The following is a 23,151-nucleotide window of genomic DNA, read 5'->3' as shown; positions in this document are numbered from 1 at the left end:
CTTAAATGACACATTAGACCTACTGAACTTAATAGATATATACAGAATATTCCATCAAAAAACAGCAGAATAAACATTCTTTTCTAGTGCACTTGAAGCATTCTCCAGGATAGATCACATGCTAGGCTACTAAACAAGTGTCAACAACCTTAATATGATAGAAATTATCTGAAGCATTTTTTCCAACCAGAATGATGTGAAACTAGAACTCAATTACAGGAAGAAAAATGGGAAAATCACAAACATGCAGAGACTAAAGAACATGCTACTAAAAAACCAATGGGTCACAAAGCACTGAGAGGCTCGGTGCTTTGTGACCACATGGAGGGGTGGGATAGGGAGGGTGGGAGGGAAGGAGATGCAAGAGGGAAGAGATATGGGAACATATATATATGTATAACTGATTCACTTTGTTATAAAGCAGAAACTAACACACCATTGTAAAGTAATTATACCCCAATAAAGATGTTAAAAAAAAAACAAAAACCAATGGGTCAGTGAAGAAATCCAAGACGAAATCAGAAAATACCTTGAGGCAAATGAAAATGGAAACACAACTTTCCAAAATCTATGGAATGCAGCAAAAGCAGTTCTAAGTGGGAAGTTAGAGGTATACACACCTACCTCAGGAAACAAGAAAAATCTCCAATAAGCACCCTAAATTATAATCTAAAGGAATTAGAAACAGAAGAACAAACAAAACCCAAAGTCAGCAGAAGGAAGTTAATAATAAAGAATGGAAAGGACGTCAATAAAATAGACATTCTCCCTCAAAAAACTAATAAAAAACATAAGTGAAATCAAAAACTGTTGTTTGAAAAGATAAACAAAACTGATAAGCCAGGTTCATTAAGAAAAAAAGAGACAGGACCCAAACAAACCAAATAAGAAATGAAACAGGAGAAACAACAACCAATATCATAGAGACACACACACAAAAATAATAAAAGAATACTACAAACAGTTATAGACCAACAAATTGGACAACTTAGAAGGAATGGACAAAGTTTTAGAAAAATATGACATTCCAAGACTGAATCAAGGAAGAAACAGACCATCTGAACAAACTGATCACTAATAGTGCAATAGAATTTGTAATTTTAAAACTCCCAGCAAACTAAAGGCCAGTATCAGACAACTTCACAGGGCAAATCTACCAAACAAATAAAGAAGAGCTAATACTAATCCTACTGAAACTATTCCAAAAAATTGAAGAGGAAGAAATACTCCCAAATTCATTCTACAAGGTCACAATTACCCTGATACCAAAATGAGAGAAAAACCCTACTAAAAAAAAAAAAAAAAAAAAACAAGAAAGAAAATTACAGGGCAATATATCTCATGAATATATTGCAGTAGATGCAAAAATCCTCAAGAAAAGATTAGCAAACTGAATTCAAGGGTATATAAAAAGGATCATACACCATGATCAAGTGGGATTTACTCCAGGAATCCAAGGATGTTTCAATATCCACAAATCAATCAATGTGATATACCACATTAAAGGAAGAGTAAAAATCACATGATCATCTCAATAGATGCAGAAAGTGCATTAGACAAAATTCAACATCCATTCATGATAAAAACTCTCTTCAAAGTTTGTATAGAGGGAACATATATCAACATAATAAAGACCACTTATGACAAACCCACAGCTAACATCACATTCAACAGTGAAAAACTCTTCCTCTAAAATTAGGAACAAGAAAAGGTTGGCCATTCTCAGCAGTACTATTTAACATAGTATTGGAAGGCCTAGCCATGGCACTCAGACAAGAAAAAGAAATAAAAGGCATCCATGCTGGAAAGGAAGAAGTAAAATTCTCAGTATTTGCAGATGACATGAAACTATATATAGAAAATCCTAAAGTTTCCACCAAAAAACTACGAGAACTAATAAATGAATTCATAAAGTTGTAGGATACAAGATTAATATCTAGAAATCTGCTTCTTTTCTGTACATTCTTAAAGAACTATCAGAAAGAGAAAGCAAGAAAATAGTCCCTTTTAAAATCACATCAAAAAGAATAAAATACCTAGGAATAAACTTAACTGAGAAGGTGAAAGACCTATTTTCTGAAAACTGTAATACATAGATGAAGGAAATTAAAGATGATACAAAGAAATGGAATGGTATCCTGTGTTCATGGATTAGAAGAATTAATTTTGTTAAAATGTCTATACTACCAAAAGCAATCTACAGATTTAATGCAATCCCTATCAAAATACCCTTGACATTTTCACGAACTAGAACAAATAATCCTAAAATTTCTACAGATCTACAAAATTCCCCCAATTGTCAAAGCAATCTTGAGAAAAAAGAATGAAGCTGGAGGTATCACACTCCCTGACTTCAGACTACATCACAAAGCTACTGTAATCATAAAGGCATGGTACAGGCACAAAAACAAAAACAAAACCAAAAAAACCAACAAAACAAACAAACACATAAAAAAGTGGAACAAAATAGAGAGCCCAGAAATTAACCCATGCACTTATGGGTTAATGGTGAAAAAGTCTCTTCAATAAGTGGTGCTGGAAAAACTGGACAGCCACATGTAAAAGAATGAAATTAGAACATTTTCTCACACCATATAAAAAAATAAGCTCAAAATGGATTAAAGACCTAAATGTAAGAGCTGAAACTATACTCCCAGAAGAAAACATAGGCAGAACACACTTTGACATAAACCACAGCAATATGTTTTTATGGATCCCTCTCCTAAGACAAAAGAAACAAAAGCAAAAATAAACAAATGGGACCTACTTGAACTTAAAAGCTTTTGCAAAGCAAAGGAAACCATTGACAAAAGAAAAAGACAACCTACTAAATGGAAGAAAATATTTCCAAATGATATTACAGATAAGGAGTTAATATCCAAAGTATTTAGAGAGCTCATGGAACTCAATATCAAAACAAAAAGACAAAAACCAAACAACCCAATTAAAAAGTAGGCAGAAGACCTGAATAGACATTTTTCCAAAGAAGGTATATAGATGGCTAACAGGCACATGAAAAGATGTTCACCATCACTAACAATCAGAGAAATGAAAATCAAAACCATAATGAGATATTTCCTCACACCTGTCAAAATGGTTATCATCAAAAAGTCTACAAAAAAACAAACGTTGGTGAAAGTGTGGAGAAAAGGGAACCCTAGTACACTGTTGGTAGAAATGTAAATTGGTACAACCACTATGGAAAACTGTATGGAGGTTCTGCAAAATACTAAAAATAGAACTACCATATGGTCCAGCAATTCCACTCCTGGGTATATATACAAACAAAATGAAAACACTAATTCATTAAAAAGATACATGCACCTCAATGTTCATTATTTACAATAGCCAAGATATGGAAGCAACCTGTGTCCATCAACACATAAATGGATAAAGAAGATGCGATATACATATATATATATCTCCATACACAAAATGGAATATTACTCAGCCATAAAAACAAAATTCTGCCATTTGCAACAACATGGATGGACCTAGAGAGAATTATGCTTAGTGAAATAAGTCAGAAAAAGACAAATACTCTATGTTACATTTGGAATCTAAAAAAGAAAAAGAAAAATGAATGAATACAACAAAATAGAAACAGACTCACAGATATAGAGAACAAACTAGTGCTTACCATTGGTGTGGGGAAAGGGAGGAGGGACTAGATAGGAGTAGGGGATTAAGAGATACAAACTACTATGTATAAAATAAATAAGCAGCTATGATATATTGTACAGCACAGGGAAATACAGCCATGATTTTTTTAACAATTTAAATTGAGTATAATCTATAAAAATATGGAATTACTATGATTTACACCTGAAACTAATATAAATCAACTCTACTTCAATTAAGAAATGATAATCTATAAAAATAAGGAATTACTATGATGTACACCTGAAACTAATATAAATCAACTCTACTTCAATTAAAAGATGATTTTTTTCAGTTCTTATATAATCTTCAGGTATTCTAAAAATTCATGGGTTTGGTATTCATTTGGTATTTGGTATTCATTTCTTGCCTCCATATCTATAATCCTCTCTCTAAATAAGTTAACAAACGTAAAGAATTTAGAGCAGTTTCTTTCACAGAGTAAATGCTCAAAATATTAATTATTAATATAATTGTTTTAACCTCTTCTTTTTCTCTAAATTCAGGCAGCTTGATCACTGCCTCAGCTTTGAAGTGTTGATTCTTTGAGTTTTAATGAGTTTTTAATTTCTGCAATGGTAATTACTTTCTCTCTAGTTTCTTTCCTTAACGTGGCTAGTTCCCTTTACATCAAATTCTCTTGTGTGTTCATCTCATCTTTGATTTTTTTCATTCAGAACATTAGATGATATGTTTTAAATTTTATTAAATTCCTTCATGTTGTAAAATACTTGTCTAAATTTTCTTCTACTTCCTTGAGTGTGCTTTCTTCTCAAATGTGTTCTTAAATCAGTATTTTGCATGGTAGACTCCTTTCTTTTACTTTTTGGCCACATTTTGCATAAATTTAGAACAGGTAACTTATGTTACTCTAGGTAGGTTTGAATAATAAGGGTATTCCATGCAGGCCTGCTTTGCCCAAAACTAGAATAGATGCCTTCCCCTTGAAACTCATCCTTGTTTTCCTGTTTATTGTTCGAAAAATATCTTTGGAACATGACCAAGAAGGCTAGAATCCATGTTTCTACTTTTTAAAAAGTCCTTCAAGAGGGATATAGTCAAAGAAGAAAAAGGGACCCTTGGGAGTCAAGGGATTCTGTATTTTCTATCTCCTCCAACAATTCATCTGAACACCCAGCAACCTGGGCCAGCTCTACAAAATTGAAAATGTGCTCTGGTGTGTAAAAGGTACCTTTGGGATTTTAATTTGTTTCATTACTTGGGGAAGGGCAGGCAAACTTTTTATGAGATCCTTGTGGTTTATGAGTTTAGAATTTTTCAGTTTCCCTCAACATTTCATTTTCTGTTGTTATTTTAGGCAGAGCCATTTGATTTTTAAATATTTGTCTCTTTCCTTAACTGGCCAAAGGAAGGAATCATCAATTTTGTGGTGTCATTCAAATGAAAACCTTGAAAAACCATGTATCTTTAATGGAGAGAAAGAACTTCAAGTAAATTACTTCATGTCTTCCTTGAACTGCCTACACCCATATTCTTGCTCTGTCAAAATCTGAGACTACCCGTGACACCATTTTTAGAATTCTTTCCTGAAAGATCTTGCTGCAGTGATCTCTCCCAATGGAAACTCCCTCTCAAATGCTCAGGCCTTTCTTTTAGTTTGATACAAAGTGTTGTATAGCTTAGGATAATGAAAGCAAGTGATATGTTATTGAGAACTTTCTTTAGGAGGAATGTGCATTTTAAAAAATGTATTGCATTACTTCTTTCTATCCTTTCTCATGTCATATTAAGAGAGGGGCAACATGAGGTCAGGTATAAAATCATAATTTTTTTCTGGAAGCTTTTCTTAGGTTTCTTAATACTCAGAAAGTTTTACAAATGAGAGGGAGACAATTAGGTATATCAGAAGAGGATAAGCTTCACTGAAGCCTAAAGTTTTCAAGAGTTGTTCTTGGAGTTTTAAGAAGTTGAACTACTTCTAGCATATTCTACCCCCAACCCCCAGCAAGTCTATTTATGGACTTACTACCCTTCCTCTCCTGAACTGTCTCATCAGACTTCAACTGTCCATGCTGATAGGCCTTTTCATAAACTTGGTATCATTCTTAAAATGAGTAGCCTACAAGCCACAGCACTTCCTCTGGCAAATTCTTTCTTCCAGACCCTAAGTTCGCCACACCCTATCCACAAGCACCAATATCCACGGGGTCACAATTAGAGCCTGATGATTGTGGAATAATTACTAATCAGGGTTCTTAGCGCCACATTTAAGCTACCTTATATCATTTTGTGGACTGGCCTAAAAAATAAAATTTTGTTAATAACACTGTCATTATAGGAAAATGCATTATATCCAAAAGACTGATTTTAAAAAACCTTTTGAAATAAAATATATTTACAATTGGGCACTTTTGTGTATTATGCTCATTTTCTTTATGTTCTTTTATCTCTTACAAATTGCAGGCCTTATGGATGGAGACAACATCTTATCTTGTTTTATTATCCACAAATACTTTGCAGGAAATTTGCTTCTCTAAAGAGCAGCGCCTATCTTTTAAAGTACTCATCTCACCATTCTCAGTTTATTAATTTAATAATAATTTTACCATCACAGGAAAGGTCAGGTCATGTAAGGGCCATGTAGTGGTTTCCAATCTCCAAAATAGACTTGTAACATATTTTAGTGAATATTTAAAATTCACTGCAAGAAGATGCTTAAGGAGCTTTGGGCTTTAAAAAGGGAAAGATGTACAAATATTTTCCAGAAACAGTAATTACTGAGTAAATAAGAAGAAGGAGGAGAGCGGGAGGAGGAAGAAGAAGGAGAAAAAGTAGTAGTAGTAGTAGTAATAATAGTAGTAGTAGTAGTAATAGTAGTAGTAGTAGTAGCAGCAGCCGTAGTAGTAGTAGCAGCAGCAGCAGTAGCAGTACTAAAATACTGAGTAGAAATATAAAATACTGAGCTCCTTGAAGACTTAGCTGAGAGGTCATTTCCTATAAGAAACTTTTCCTGAGGCTTCAGGCACCCATAGCATCCTCAGCATAATTTGTCTCAGCACTCACTAATTATTTGAAATTATCTGAATATATGTCTGTCTGTCACTAAACTGTAACTCTTACTCATGATAGGACCACACTCTACTGATTTTCCAGGAGCTATGTGTGAAGATTAATTCTCCCTTGCAGAGTAACTCGAATGAGCTCTTCCCCAAATCTGTAGACAGAAGGTTTTCATGCTTCTCCCTAGCCACTAGCCTTGTCACTTCCTATTTATCCTCCTCAATCTAGCAATTACCTATAAAATGGACGAGCAGTAGCCAGCAGTGTGATTGAAACTCACACAAGTTTAAATTTCACTGCCCCCAGATCCCCACACATGCTCAGAAAGAACAGGATGAAAGGAAACGCTAGAGTTCCTCCAATGGCTTGTTCCAGCAGCAGCAATTTTCTGAGCAGCCAATGGGCCCACGTCTGAGGGTCAGTCTCACATCTGCCAAGTTGCAGAGGACTGCAGGAACTTAAAGCCTGTATTTATGGTCTTGATTACCTTTAGGTCAGGGCAAAGAGAAATGTTATAGAGAGAACAAGTCACTTTGAGGTTTGCACTGAGGCCACACCTCTCCCTTGCTACCAATCAATGATTGAGCACAATAAGTTTACTAAAATGGCCCATTCCTGAGGGACACAGGACACTGCTTGTGATTTTAGCCTGAGAACTTCCAAATGGCACTGCTGAACTTTTCCTAGAACTGCACTGGAGACTAAGACACTTTCAGTCAACATTCTTTCCCTCGCCCATCCTTTTACTTTCTTTCCCTTCCTTCCTTTCCTTCCTTCCCTTCCTTTCCCTCCTTCCCTTTCCTTCCTTCCTTCCTCCCTCCACTTCTCTTTTCCCTTCTCTTTCTTTCTTCTCTTCCTTCCTCTGACAAACATATTTTTACAACAATAGAATTCAAATCGTTCAAATGTTTAAATTATTTCCTTTTTAAAATTAATTAATTAATTAATTTTTGGCTGCATTGGGTCTTCGTTGCTGTGCACGGTCTTTCTCTAGTTGCAATGAGTGGAGGTTACTCTTCGTTGCAGTGTGCAGGCTTCTCTTGTTGTGGAGCATGGGCTCTAGGTGTGTGGGCTTCAGTAGTTGTGGTGCGTGGGCTCAGTAGTTGTGGCTTATGGGCTAAGTTGCTCCTCAGCATGTGGGATCTTCCCGGACCAGGGCTCAAACCCATGTGCCCTGCGTTGGAAGGTGGATTCTTAACCACTGCACCACCAGGGAAGCCCTAAATTATTTCCTTTATTACACTTTTTAATGTACTTCGAACAGGGAACTCTTTACTCAAACATCACTATTAGTACTTACCACTTAATAGAAGACAAGAAACACTTTCAAATGAGCAAATTAACTCATTACACTTGAATATTCAGGCAAATGAGAAATACACACCATTCAAATCTTCTCAATGAAATAATTGTTCACAATTCTCAATGGCCTGCTAATGGCCTCTATAAACCATCATGGTATATGTGTGTGCATGTGGGGGAGTCACTACCAAATTTGAGGAGAAAGAGTCTAAGGGTGTTCCCTTGTCTCACGACAAAGTGTTCCCATGGTATTACCATGTCTCTGCTTTAGATCTATCTCTGTTCATAACCCCAGGACAGGGTCAGTAATCTGGAAACCTGGCTTAGCCTCCTTAAAACAAAACATAAAGTTCAGCATCAACAATTATACTCTCATAAAAATTATTAAGCCTTTTAAAAAACTTTTAGAGAATTTTCTTGAGGAACGGATGAATCTGCTTTCCTCATACTCTCCCCTTTACCTCCAGTTGATGCCTGCATAAATCCAAGGAGAGAAGCCCACCAGTAGGGCATGGCCTCCCAGCCTCTCACTCACAGTTCATGGTGTCACTGTGACCGTATTATTATTAATACCACGTGGTACCTTTTTCGATTTAAACTCTCTGGAAGATATTAAATAAATGTGCTGAAATTTTATTTTCTAAATTTGCCAAATAATGATACATTGTGCATAACATCTTGGATGCAGCTAGAAAGTTTGCTACTAAATATATGCCTAATTTCATTGGGAAAAAAATCACATCCATGTCAAATAACATTTGTCAAATCTCTGCACCTGCATAACTCCATACTTGTCACTCAGGATTATTTAATAACATTAAGTGGAGAGGCCACCTGTCCAAGTGTAAAAGTACACAACAGTTGTGGGTCAGGACACCTGAATTCCAGCATTCTGTGATACACTGAGCTCATCACCTGGATGAGCCACCTACTCTCTTGGGGCTACAATGTCCTCACAAATCAATCAAGAAGTCTGGGGAAATTATTGATACTCTCCCTCTGATATAATGTCTTATGCCTCTAAGATAATTGCATGTACAAAGTGCTCTGTTTCTCTGGTCTTTTCACCCAATTCTCAGGCACTGTGTCTGCTTTATAGGGCTGCCATAACAAAGGACCACAAACCTGGTGGCTTCCAACAAGAGAAAAGTATTGTCTCACAGTTCAGAGACTAAAAGTTTGAAATCAAAACGTCAGAAGGGCCAAGTTCCCTCTGAAATGTGTAGGAGAATCCTATTACCCTTTCCATTGACATTGTTCTGACTTTGGGGGGAATTAATGGGATTCTTTCTCCTCCTTGCGTTCACATTGTCTCCTCAACTTCACGGTACTGCTAGTCATTGTTTATATTAGAAAACAGCTGCTGTTAATAATATTCACATATATAGTGTCCCTTTCATAACAAGTTTTATTAAATTACTTTGGAAAAATGATTGTCACTTCCATTTATCTTAACCACCACACAATTCACACAAACCAGTCGCACTGCCACGGAGCTGCAACTATTCCCTTTTCACTGACAGTGTTCTGACTTTTGAGGGAAGTCCTGACAGGACCATCCAGAGACACCACCACCCCACCATGCCTCCCAAGCTGCCATGAGACAAGGACTTCCACAGATGCCTCGGCCCCAGAAGAGCTGCACCCTCTAAGGGCAGTGTGTGCTTTAGATACCTACTTTTTTACTGGAGCCTTTGCTTTGAATTTGAATTGGTTGGGATCACAAAGAAAACAGGCATTTTAAGAAAGACAAAACTTGGTTTTTCTTATCTGGTTGCTTGCATTGAATCCCTTTATTCTTTTTTTCCTATTTTTATTTTGATGATGCTTTTTTTTGTACTAGTGACAGTTTAAGACTGAGAGATTAAATGTTATAAGATCCAAATTCATCTAGATAGAGTGATGCCCTTTCATGTTGAGGTAATTTAAATACCTCCAGCCAACATTCACTAACATGTGTACAAATGTGACATTAATGGAAAATACAAAAAAGAAAGAAAATTATTTTTAGAGTCTAGAAAGCACTGTTAGATTTTGAAACATTGGGAAAGATACAGTAAACCTAAGAAATATATTCATATATTGAATCTCCTTTTTTGTCTATTACCAGAAACTTGGAAATGTTTTGCCAAAGAGGTTTTGGAATTAATCCAGCCAACATATTTTCAAATAAAGCTGCCAGTCCTCAAAAACTAGGATTTTTAAATTATTATTATTCATTAGGAAATGTGGCCCCTCTACTAAAAAAAAGGCTGGTATTGACAAATCAGCCACACTTGAGTGGGAGAGAAGAAAAAAAATGCAACTACTATGTGTAGAACAGGAAGGAGAGGATACTCTTTTTTAGTTGGAAAGTTTACTTAGCCCCAATTTTCACTGAGTTCTGGTGAACCACCTCACTGTATGACATCAATCTTCATTTTATTCTTGAGAGTATAAGTATTTTTCAAGAGGTATTTTCAGTGTTATTGCTTTATGATAATGAATTTCTCTTCCAAATAAACATGCCTTTAGGAAGAAAGAGTATATGTTTTGGAGAAACCTGGAATTTAGTCAAATATGTGCAGGTATCTTTCAAGAGATTAGATTTTCACCCTAATTAGTGAAAAAATTATCTTGTTCTGGCAGACTAATGACATGATTAGGCTATATTTAAGCTCAGCTGTATAGATGCTTTCTACTTATTTTCAGGAATCAGTGTTCTATCAAAAAAAAAAAAGTCCACACTATGCACATCCCACAGAACAGGCAGACTTCTGCTCAGTGACCTGCAGGACACTTCCCATCATGGCTTTGTAGATCTCTGCTTAATCTGCTTTACTGAATATTGCCCACACTGGCCCTAAATGTTGGAGACTTTTCCTAGGTTTCCCCTGGGAAGTAGAAAAGTTATAGCTAATTTTGGGAATTTAAAAACAAAATTTCCATCACTATTTGTCAACAAAGAATATAGCAAATTCCAATGATATTCCAATGTACTCTTTGGTCACCTATTATTTCTAGATTGACTGTGAATACATTTAAATAATTCTGCATTTGGGGATTCTCCCTAACAATAAGATTCTCGATGCTGACTCACTATTGTCATCATGAGTTTTCTTTGCATGCAAAAAGCATCTACTCTTCTGTGCTCAGAAATGTTCTATGACCTATGGCTGTCATGCTCAATAAATATGCATTGAATTAATGGATTTGACAGACATAAAAGAGGTATAAGAGAGTCCTTGATCTTATTAGACCTACAATAAAGTTAGGAAGAGAATATATAAAACTAAAGATTAATAAATAAATAGTCCAGAACAATATCAAATGCAACTAAGTGTTAAACTGTGATTTGATGATGTAGTCCAGCAACGGGAGACCAGGGCACAGCAGAAGAATCAGTGAGAGCTACACAAAGGAATAAGTTTGTTTAAGATGCACAAAGCTGCCAAACTCCTGGGCAACTCCTTCCTTTAAATACTGGTGATTCCCTGGGTTTAGTCTTTATCCTTCTTTTCACCTCCATCTGCGTTGTTTCCCTAGATGAAAACATCCAATTCCATGGAGCACATACCAGTGAGTTCCACTCAATATCTCTGACACCAACCTCCCCTTTGAATACCTGATTTGAAGATCCAACCATCTACTTGACAGCTCCACTTGCATGTCTAATAGGCAGTCCAAATGTACAATGTGTTTAAAACAGAACTTTTAAATTACACTTCCTGACCTGCTACTTCCCCAATAGCCCCAAAATTCATTAAGAATGCCAACATCCTGCCAGTTACTTGGACCAAAACCTAAAAATCATCCTTGATTGTTCTCTTTTCTTTACTGCCCATATCCAATTCATCAGCAGATTCATTAGCACTCATATCGAATTCATCCAATCACTCTCACCCTCTTCACCATCACTTCGTCCAAGCCATCATCCAATCTTTTGTTTAACTGGTCCCCACTTTTGCATGTCTACTGTTCAACAAGTAGAGTTGCTTTTTAATTCCTAGTCAGTACTCTACTTAAAATGCTCCAATGGTTTTCCATTACTAATGAAATTAGTAATTTCATTACAAATTTTCTTACTATGCTTTACAAGATCCCATGCCAGTAAATCATGAACCATTAATCATATCAGTTTGGCAGATTATGACCTACATTAAAAAAAAAATACAGCGGAATAAATACCGTAGTGAATCATATGTAGTGGGGTAAGTCTTTTTTGTTTTGTTTTGTTTTTCAGTTTTATCTGTATAGGCTGTGTATTTGTTTGCAATGCAAAACGTATGTCTTAATACAAGTTATGCTTTTAAAAAATGTTTGCAAACCTCTGATCTACAGATAGTGTAGGTCACCTCTCCAATCTTTTCTCACACCATACTCTACCTTGTTTACTGTGCTGCAGCCTTACTGACCTTCATTCTAGCTCTCAATCAGGCAAGCCATCCCTGCTTCAGGATCTTTGCACATACTATTCAATATTACCTCTGCTTGGAATGATTTATCTTTAGATTTTTAAGTGGCTGATTCTTTCTTATTATTGATCTCAATTCAAGTGTCACCTCCTAACAGGCATTGTATCTAAAGCAGTATCTTCCTTCCTGTGTTGCCTCCTATGGCTATACCATCACCCTATTTAACATTCCTCTTAACACTGTAACCATCTCATCTCATTCATTTACTTGTTTGTCTTTCTTTCTTTTTTTTTTGCAGTACACAGGCCTCTCACTGTTGTGGCCTCTCCCGTTGTGGAGCACAGACTCTGGACGCGCAGGCTCAGCGGCCATAGCTCACGGGCCCAGCCACTCCGCGGCATGTGGGATCTTCCCGGACCAGGGCACGAACCCATGTCCCCTGCATCGGCAGGCGGACTCTCAACCACTGCACCACCAGGGAAGCCTGTTTGTCTTTATTTTCTCCATCTCTTTTTTAGAATGTAAACCTCTATGAGTTCAGGGATCACATCTGTCTGATTTACTACTTTAACAGTGCAAAGAATACTGTTTATCACACAATAGTTTTTCAATACATACTTGTTGAACAAATAAAGGAACTCAAAGACAATTATCCTGTGGAGGCATAGCTGGGGAGATCTGTGGTCTCTCTTGGGCTTCTCAGGGCTCCATTTAGAGAAGATGATGCAGTGGGATTAGTACTCACAACTCCTCCCTTTGGCTTTGTATTCAGTCCAAGAACCATTTAATATTCATTTCAGCATATTACTGTTAATTGTGGGGTCTGGCTTCTCCTTTCTTTATGTGTACAGGATAAATAGTTATTATTAGTCATTTAACAGGTTGAGATTTCTTTCAGGGCAATCATTATTAAAATTGTGCAAATACATACATAAAGACATTTATTTAAAATTAAGACAGACTGACTTAATAGTTTCCATTTATCTTCTATTCACTATCATGTGTACTGCTTCTTGGAATAAGAAGAGTCCTTTTTTGCTCTTCCTCCCAATTGATTTCCTAGCCCATGCAAACATGTGCACCATTGCTATGATCAAAGTAACTTTAATCTATTTATAGAAATTCACTTTCAAGACAGTGAATTTCGCTGGCATTACTGATTTAGTTAACATTATTTTAGACACTAAGTAATTTTTTAACTAATTGTGGAGATTTAACCAAATTGATAATCTTATATAATATGTACTCTGTAAGTATTGTTTTCTCTGAATTTTCATTGCAAGTAGATGGAACATGGTTTATTAAAAACATAGAAACCTAGATGAGACTTCAGTTATTTGGTGTCTTGGTTCCAGCTCTAACCTTAACCAGCTGATATATTTGGATAAGTCATTTAAATTCCTTGAGCCTCAGTATTCTCATTTGTACAATAAGAGGGCTAGTTTAGGTAAAAATCCCCACTATTTATTGGGATTTACTATATTATATTAAAGCCATACTTTAAATTAATCATCAGTTAATCCTCACAAAAACCTTATGAAATAGTTATATTATTTATCCCATTTTTACAGATGAGGAGGAGGCAGAGAGAGAGGAAAAAAAACACAGTTAAATAGTGTAGATGGTCTGAATTTAGTTAGACTGACTTCAAAATTCATACACTTATTCACCTATCTTACTATAGGATCTGTGTTCTTGTCCCTCTCTAAGAATTAAATTTACAAGTTTTGAATCCTTGGATCTTATGTTAGCTTATCTGTATACTTAGTCTCATTCTTCTAGCAGATTGTAAACTACTTAGGACAATTAGCTTAGTGTCTTGCATGTAGTAGTTATTCAATATTTACTTTTAAAGTGGGTGGGAGTCAAGATGGATTCATGTGACAGTTCTTTGATAAACAAGATGAAATCTAAGGTCCACTCTAGAGTCTATGATTCAGGTATTAAACATTCTTCTTGAAGGACTTGGCTGTGTCTGCATGAATTCACATCTGACTTATTCCTCAACCTACTGCAATCTGGTTTTCACCCCATCATACCATTGAAACTGCTCTTGCCAAAGTCAGCAGCAAACTTCAAAAGACATCTGAGAACATCTGATACTGTTGCTACTTTGTCACCTCCCTTGAATTGAGTGACAAATCATTATCCTGGCTTCTCTCCCAACTCTCAGGGTGCTATCTTTATTTCAGGATCTGCATGCTTGGCCTATACCTACAATGTTGGTATCTCCCAAAGCTGGCAGAGACCCTTCTCTTATCACTTTACACACTATCCTCTGAATATCACATTTGCTCCCTTGGCTTTGCTCTACCATCTACATGCTGATGATTTTTAAATCTATACCTCTAGCCCCTATCTCTCTCATGAGCCTCAGACCCAGTAAAACGGTCAAAAGTCATAATTCATTTTAAAAATATTTCAATATGAATAGTGTGATGTATGTGTGGAGTAGGTTAGTTAGCATTTGAAGCAGCCAAATAAGGAATCCACACTCCAGGGACGGACAGCTAACATTTGGAGCTGATCAGGGATCTACACTCCAGAGGCGGCTTCAAAACTGCTTCATATAATGTTATCACAGTGTCTCCCAGAGGATTTAATTAAATAATAGTGTTAGAAAGAAATTTTTATTTGTGAAATGAGTGATGTATACAAAGAAGGGGTCAAGATCCAGTAAGCCGAGCAGACCATTGCTTTGAAGCATCACTAAGGGAGAATAGCCTTGATGGATCTATACCTTCTCAATTTACAAAGAACTCTGTTGTCATCTAACTAACTCGACCCTATAAACTGACTGTTTCCCACATTCAATCAGTTACCAAGCTCCCTTAACTCTATCACCTAAATAATTTTCAAATCCATCTCCACTGTTTCTCTCTATCTCCACTGGCACATCCAAAATCTAGGCTGCCAGCACCCTCCCACCTTTCCTAGGTCACTACAATGACTTTCTCACTGTTTTTCTGTCTCTAGTCTTGACCCTTCTACTTTACGTTCTACCCATCAGCCAAAGGAACTCTTATAAAATGGAAATCTGTATTCTAATTACATTGTAGCTACTTACTGTAAAAAAAGGGTGATATTCAAAATATATAACTGTTAATAGTATATGCACCAACCAGTCAGAGCAAATACCAAGCTATTTACAATGAGAAACTATTATAAACACCATTTTGGACAAGCTAGGTTATCCATGCAGTTATAACCCCTGCTAGTCTGCAAACTCTGTTATGCTGTAGATTAGGTATGTCAGTGTTAACCCTGGTATCCTTAGCACCTAACTTGACATACAGTAGCCTGTTGCTGAACAAATGAAAAAATATCAATGAAGAGATACTTCAATAAATCAAATAAGGCAATATTTTCAACATGGTGTCCAGCATCTTGGTTTCTAGAACCAATTCTTAACCTACCCTGAGGGTGGGAAGTAGTGTGGATTTAAGAAATAGTGATCTAAGACTTTAAGCTCACTAAAATTAAATCACTCTTGCTGCTTTTCTAGCCCTGATATTGAATCCCACATTCACATCTTACTCTATCACTCTCTTGTCTCTTTAGGAAAGGGAGTGATTCCCTTTCCTCCCCTCCCTCTTCACTTCCACCCCCCAGGTTTGCTTCTTAAGGACTGGAGTATGCCCCAAACCTAGAGACGGAGAAGTTTCACTAACGCATGTTGACTGATATCCTGGACTTAGTACAACCAAATTCTCTATTGTCTACCAAGGTTCAGTTAAGTCCAGTTCAACAAATATTTATTGACAAACTCTTATAATACGATAATAAATGAATCACACTTTCTTTCCCTTTAAGAGCTCACTGTATATTGGTGAAAATAAACACAAAAATGGGTCATTTAATTAAAAAAATTATCCAACAGAAGGACTAAACTCATACTTAGGATACTAGCATAACAGCGAACAAAGGATGTTGAGAAAAAATTTAGAGGAGTTTGATATAGTTGGTATAAAAAAGAAACAGAACAAGCACCAGTGGACAAATTCAGAGCTTTGTGGACTTCATTAACCTTACATTATCATTTAATATTACCTTAATTTTATTACATTGTTGGGTTATACAATAGTTTTGTCTTCTCAGTACAAGGGCCTCTAAAATTCTTAATCCATTCCTAATCAGTGCTAAGATAGAGACATAAACAGGATGTTATGGGAGCATACAGGAAGACAATTAAATCAGTTAAGAAAGGGGAGGGTAGCAGACAGGACTTTAGAAGAAGTGATGCTTGAACTAGGTATTGAGAAACAAACTCACCAGGTGAAGGCTTGGGAAGCAAGGTGAAACATACAATCCCTTTGGCGGGATTCTTTCATCACCCTGAGTTACAGCTTTCAATATTTCCTGCGGGCCTAGATCATCATCTGTTTCTCTCTGTAACCTATTAAATCTGCCACACTGAATCTTCACTATCTACCACCTAAAAGGTGTATCTAGCTTCAAGACCCATGCTTGGCTGCATCCCAACAGTCAAGAATCATAGATCATTTATTCCATCCCAGTAAGGCTAGCTTGCTCACAGTTTCTATTTTTGTTTTTCCTTCAGTGATCACCTGCACTTCTTAATCATTAAAAAAATGTCAGGTAGCCGGTCCGGGAAGATCCCACATGCCGCGGAGCAGCTGGGCCCGTGAGCCATGGCCGCTGAGGCTGTGCGTCCGGAGCCTGTGCTCCGCAATGGGAGAGGCCACAACAGTGAGAGGCCCACACACCGCAAAAAAAAAAAAAAAAAAAAAAAAAAATGTCAGTTAGCATAATCACTACCCTTCAAAGCCTTATTAGAAATTATCTTTCATAGGAAGTCTTTCACAGTGAATAGAGAAGTATGCATATAAAGGGCTACCTTCTAATGAAAAGTGACCAATTGTTTAGAATTCAGTATTACTTATATATCCAAAGTACAGAAATCTGTATGGCTAAGCATAACTAATGACATTTAGCCAAGACTGTAAGTTTTTCAGCTGAATGTATCCAACCTCTCCTTGCTTCACATTGTCCTGTCATCATCTCAAATGCCTAGTGGAACAATACCAACACTGTAGAGCCACAACGGTTCATTGAATTCTCACCTAGTTGTTGTTGTCTTTTTTTTTTTTAAGCATCTTTATTGGAGTATAATTGCTTTACAATGTTGTGTTAGTTTCTGCTTTCTAAGAAAGTGAATCAGCTATATGTATACATATATCCCAATATCCCCTCCCTCTTGTGTTTCCCTCCCACCCTCCCTATCCCACCCCTCTAGGTGGTCACAAAGCACTGAGCTGATCTCCCTGTGCTATGTGGCTGCTTCCCACTAGCTATCTATTTAACATTTGGTAGTGTGTATATGTCCATGCCTCTCTCTCACTTCGTCCCAGCTTACCCTTCCCCCTCCCCGTGTCCTCAAGTCTATTCTCTATGTTTTCGTCTTTATTCCTGTCCTGCTCCTAGGTTCATCAGAACCATTTTTTTCTGGATTCCATATATATGTGTTAGCATACAGTATTTGCTTTTCTCTTTCTGACTTACTTCACTCTGTATGACAGACTCTAGGTCCATCCACCTCACTACAAATAATTCAATTTCGTTTATTTTTATGGCTGAGTAATATTCCATTGTATATATGTGCCACATCTTCTTTATCCATTCATCTGTTGATGAATGAACACTTATGTTGCTTCCATGTCCTGGCTATTGTAAATAGTGCAGCAATGAATATTGTGGTACATGTGTCCTTTTGAATTATGGTTTTCTCAGGATATATACCCAGTAGTGGGATTACTAGGTCATATAGTAGTTCTATTTGTAGTTTTTTAAGGAACCTCCATACTGTTCTCCATAGTGGCTATATCAATTTACATTCCCAACAACAATAGAAGAGGGTTCCCTTTTCTCCACACCCTCTCCAGCATTTATTGTTTGTAGATTTTTTGATGATGGCCATTCTAACGGGTGGGAGATGATACCTCGTAGTTTTGATTTGCATTTCTCTAATGATTAGCGATGTTGAGCATCCTTTCATGTGTTTGTTGGCAATCTGTATATCTTCTTTGGAGAAATGTCTATTTAGGTCTTCTGCCCATTTTTGGATTGGGTTGTTTGTTTTTTTGATATTGAGCTGTATGACCTGCTTGTATATTTTGGAGATTGATCCTTTGTCAGTTGCTTCGTTTGAAAATATTTTCTCCCATTTTGAGGGTTGTCTTTTCATCTTGTTTATGGTTTCCTTTGCTGTGCAAAAGCTTTGAAGTTTCATTAGGTCCCATTTGTTTATTTTGGTTTTTATTTCCATTACTCTAGGAGGTGGGTCAAAAATGATCTTGCTGTGATTTATGTCATAGAGTGTTCTGCCTGTTTTCCTCTAAGAATTTTATACTATCTGCCTTACACTTAGGTCTTTAATCCATTTTGAGTTTATTTTTGTATACAGAGTTAGGGAGTGTTTTAATTTCATTCTTTTACATGTAGCTGTCCAGTTTTCCCAGAACCACTTAATGAAGAGGCTGTCTTTTCTCCATTGTATATTCTTGCCTTCTTTATCAAAGATAAGGTGAACATGTGTGCATGGGTTTATCTAGGGGCTTTCTATCCTGTTCCATTGATCAATATTTCTATTTCTGAGCCAGTACCATACTGTCTTGATTACTGTAGTTTTGTAGTATAGCCTGAAGTCAGGGAGCCTGATTCCTCCAGCTCTGTTTTTGTTTCTCAAGATCGCTTTGGCTATTCAGGGTCTTTTATGTTTCCATACAAATTTTGAAATTTTTTGTTCTACTTCTGTGAAAAATGCCATTGGTAGTTTGACAGGGATTGCAATGAATCTGTAGATTGCTTTGGGTAGTATAGTCATTTTCACAATGTTGATTCTTCCAATCCAAGAACATGGCATATCTCTCCATCTGTCTCTATTGTCTGTAATTTCTTTCATTAGTGTCTTATGCTTTCCTACATACAGGTCTTTTGTCTCCTTAGGTAGATTTAATCCTAGGTATTTTATTCTTTTTGTTGCAATGGTAAATGGGAGTGTTTCCTTAATTTCTCTTTCTGATTTTTCATCATTAGTGTATGGGAATGCAAGAGTTTTCTGTGCATTAATTTTGCATCCTGCTACTTTACCAAATTCATTGATTAGCTCTAGTAGGTATCTGCTAGCATCTTTGGGATTCTCTATGTATGGTATCATGTTATCTGCAAACAGTGATAGTTTACTTCTTCTTTTCCAATTTGGATTCCTTTTATTTCAAGATTTCTTCTCTGATTGTTGTGCCTAAAACTTCCAAAACTATGTTGAATAACAGTGGTCAAAGTTGTCAACCTTGTCTTGTTCTTGATATCAGAGGAAAAGGTTTCAGCTTTTCACCATTGAGAACGTTGTTGACTGTGGGTTTGTCATGTATGGCCTTTATTATGTTGAGGTAGGTTCTCTCTATACCTACTTTCTTGAGAGTTTTCTTCATAAATGGGTGTTGAATTTTGTTGAAAGCTCTTTCTGTATCTATTCAGATTATCAAATGTTTTTTAATCCCTCAGTTTGTTAATATGGTGTATCACATTGACTGATTTGTGTATATTGTAGAATCCTTGCATTCCTGGGATTAACCCCACTTAATTATGGTGTATGATCCTTTTAATGTGCTGTTGGATTCTGTTTGCTAGTATTTTGCTGAGGATATTTGCATCTATGTTCATCAGTGATGTTGGACCATAGTTTTCTTTTTTTGTGACACCTTTGTCTGGTTTTGGAATCAGGATGATGATGGCCTCGTAGAACGAGCTTGGGAGTGTTCCTCTCTCTGCTATATTCTGGATGAGTTTGAGAAGGATAGGTGTTAGCTCTTCTCTAAATGTTTGATAGAATAAGCCTGTGAAGCCATCTGCTCCTGGGCTTTTGTTTGTTGGAAGATTTTAAATCACAGTCTCAATTTCAGTGCTTGTGATTGGTCTGTTTACATTTTCTATTTCTTCCTGGTTCAGTCGCAGAAGGTTGTGCTTTTCTAAGAATTTGTCGATTTCTTCCAGGTTGTCCATTTTATTAGCATCTAGCTGCTTGTAGTAATCTCTCATGATCCTTTGTATTTCTGCAGTGTCAGTTGTTACTTCTTTTTCTTTTCTTATTCTGTTGATTTGAGTCTTTTCCCTGTTTTTCTTGAGGAGTCTGGCTAATGGTTTATCAGTTTTGTTTATCTTCTCAAAGAACCAGCTTTTAGTTTTATTGATCTTTGTTATTATTTCCTTCATTTCTTTTTCATTTATTTCTGATCTGATCTTTATGATTTCTTTCCTTTTGCTACCTTTGGGATTTTGGGGGATTTTTTTTGGTCTTCTTTCTCTAATTGATTAGGTGTAAGGTTGGTTGTTTATTTGAGATGTTTCTGGTTTCTTGAGGTAGGATTGTATTGCTATAAATTTCCCTCTTAGAACTGCTTTTGCTGCATCCCATAGGTTTTCTGTCATCGTGTTTTCATTGTCATTTGTTTCTAGGAATTTTTTGATTTCCTCTTTGATTTCTTCAGTTATCTCTTGGTTATTTAGTAGCATACTGTTTAGCCTCTGTGTGTTTGTATTGTTTACCGTTTTTTCCTTGTAATTGATATCTAGTCTCATAGCATTGTGGAAAAGATACTTGATATGATTTCAATTTTCTTAAATTTACCAAGGCTTGATTTTTGACCCAACATAAGATCTATCCTGGCGAATGTTCCATGAGCACTAGAAAAGAAAATGTACTCTGTTTTTTTTGGATGAAATGTCCTATAAATATCAATTAAGTTCATCTCGTTTAATGTATCATTTAAAGCTTGTGTTTCCTTATTTATTTTTATTTTAGATGATCTGTCCATTGGCGAAAGTGGGCTGTTAAATTCCTCTACTATGATTGTGTTACTGTCAATTTCCCCTTTTATGGCTGTTAACATTTGCCTTACGTGTTAAGGTGCTCCTATGTTGGATGCATAAATACTTACAATTGTTATATCTTCTTCTTGAATTGATCCTTCAATCATTATGTAGTGTCCTTCTTCTCTCTTGTAATAGTCTTTATTTTAAAGTCAATTTTGTCTGATATGAGAATTGCTATGCCAGCTTTCTTTTGAGTTCCATTTGCATGGAATATCTTTTTCCATCCCCTCACTCTCAGTCTGTATGTGTCCTTAGGTCTGAAGTGGGTCTCTTGTAGACAGCATATATATGGGTCTTATTTTTGTATCAATTCAGCCAGTCTACGTCTTTTGGTTGGAGCATTTAATCCATTTACATTTAAGGTAGTTATCAATATGCATGTCCATATTACCATTTTCTAAATTGTTTTGGATTTGTTATTGTAGGTCTTTTCCTTTTCTTGTGTTTCCTGCCTAGAGAAGTTCCTTTAGCATTTGTTTAAAGATTGTGTGGTGGTGCTGAATTCTCTTAACTTTTGCTTGTCTGTAAAAGTTTTAATTTCTCTGTCAAATCTGAATGAGATCCTTGCTGGGTAGAGTATTCTTGGTTGTAGGTTTTCCCCTTTCATCGCTTAAATATGTCCTGCCACTCCCTTCTGGCTTACAGAGCTTCTGCTGAAAGATAAGCTGTTAACCTTATGGGGATTCCCTTTTATGTTATTTGTTGCTTTTCCTTTGTTGCTTTTAATATCTTTTCTTTGTATTTTACTTTTTTTTTTTTTTTTTTTTTTTTTGCGGTACGCGGGCCTCTCACTATTGTGGCCTCTCCCGTTGCGGAGCACAGGCTCCGGACATGCAGGCTCAGCAGCCATGGCTCACAGGCCCAGCCGCTCCGCGGCATGTGGGATCTTCCCGGACCGGGGCACAAACCTGTGTCCCCTGCATCGGTAGGCGGCCTCTCAACCACTGCGCCACCAGGGAAGCCCCTGTATTTTACTTTTGATAGTTTGATTAATAGGTGTCTTGGCTTGTTTTTCCTTGGATTTATCCTGTATGGGACTTTGCACTTCCTGGACTTGATTGTCTATTTCTTTTCCCATGTTAGGGAAGTTTTCAACTATAATCTCTTCAAATATTTTCTCAGATCCTTTCTTTTTCTCTTCTTCTTCTAGGACCTGGATAATTCGAATGTTCATGCATTTAATGCACAAACCCAGAGGTCTCTGAGACTGTCCTCAATTCTTTTTCTTTTTTCTGCTCTGTGGTAGTTATTTCCACTATTTTATCTTCCAGGTCACTTATCCACTCTTCTGCCTCAGTTATTCTGGTACTGATTCCTTCTAGAAAAATTTTCGTTTCATTTATTGTGTTGCTCATCACTGTTTGTTTGCTTTTTACTTCTTCTAGGTCCTTGTTAAACGTTTCTTGTATTTTCTCCATTCTATGTCCTAGATTTTGGATCATCTTTACTATCATTATTCTGAATTCTTTTTCAGGTAGACTGCCTATTTCCCCTTCATTTGTTTGGTCTGGTGGGATTTTACCTTGCTCCTTCATCTCCTGCATATTTCTCTGTCTTCTCATTTTGTTTAACTTATTGTGTTTGGGTTCTCCTTTTCACAGGCTGCAATAGGCTCTAGTTCCCGTTGTTTTTGGTGTCTGCCCCCAGTTGCTAAGGTTGGTTCAGTGGCTTGTGTAGGGTTCCTGATAGAGGGGACTGGTGCCTGTGTTCTGGTGGGTGGGGCTGGATCTTGTCTTTCTGGTGGGCAGGACCATGTCCAGTGGTGTGTTTTGGGGTGTTTGTGAACTTAGTATGATTTTAGGCAGCCTCTCTGCTAATGGGTGAGGGTGTGTTCCTGTCTTGCTAGCTGTTTGGCATGGGGCGTCCAGCACTGGAGGTTGCT

The 23,151-nt window shown here is 36.7% G+C and overlaps 1 protein-coding gene across 1 annotated transcript in view; it reads right to left on the bottom strand.

The window, feature by feature from the left end:
* RGS7 (regulator of G protein signaling 7) overlaps nucleotides 1-23,151 on the bottom strand; it is a 545,100-nt gene that overhangs the window by 196,974 nt on the left and 324,975 nt on the right. The gene's annotated exons all lie outside the window — the stretch shown is intronic.

This window comes from Aethalodelphis obliquidens, unplaced genomic scaffold (genome assembly GCF_003676395.1).
Source record: "Aethalodelphis obliquidens isolate GAN/ISIS:26980383/991018 unplaced genomic scaffold, ASM367639v1 scaffold24, whole genome shotgun sequence".
NCBI classification, from domain to species: Eukaryota; Metazoa; Chordata; class Mammalia; order Artiodactyla; family Delphinidae; genus Aethalodelphis; species Aethalodelphis obliquidens.
This window is presented reverse-complemented; position numbering and strand designations above follow the sequence as displayed.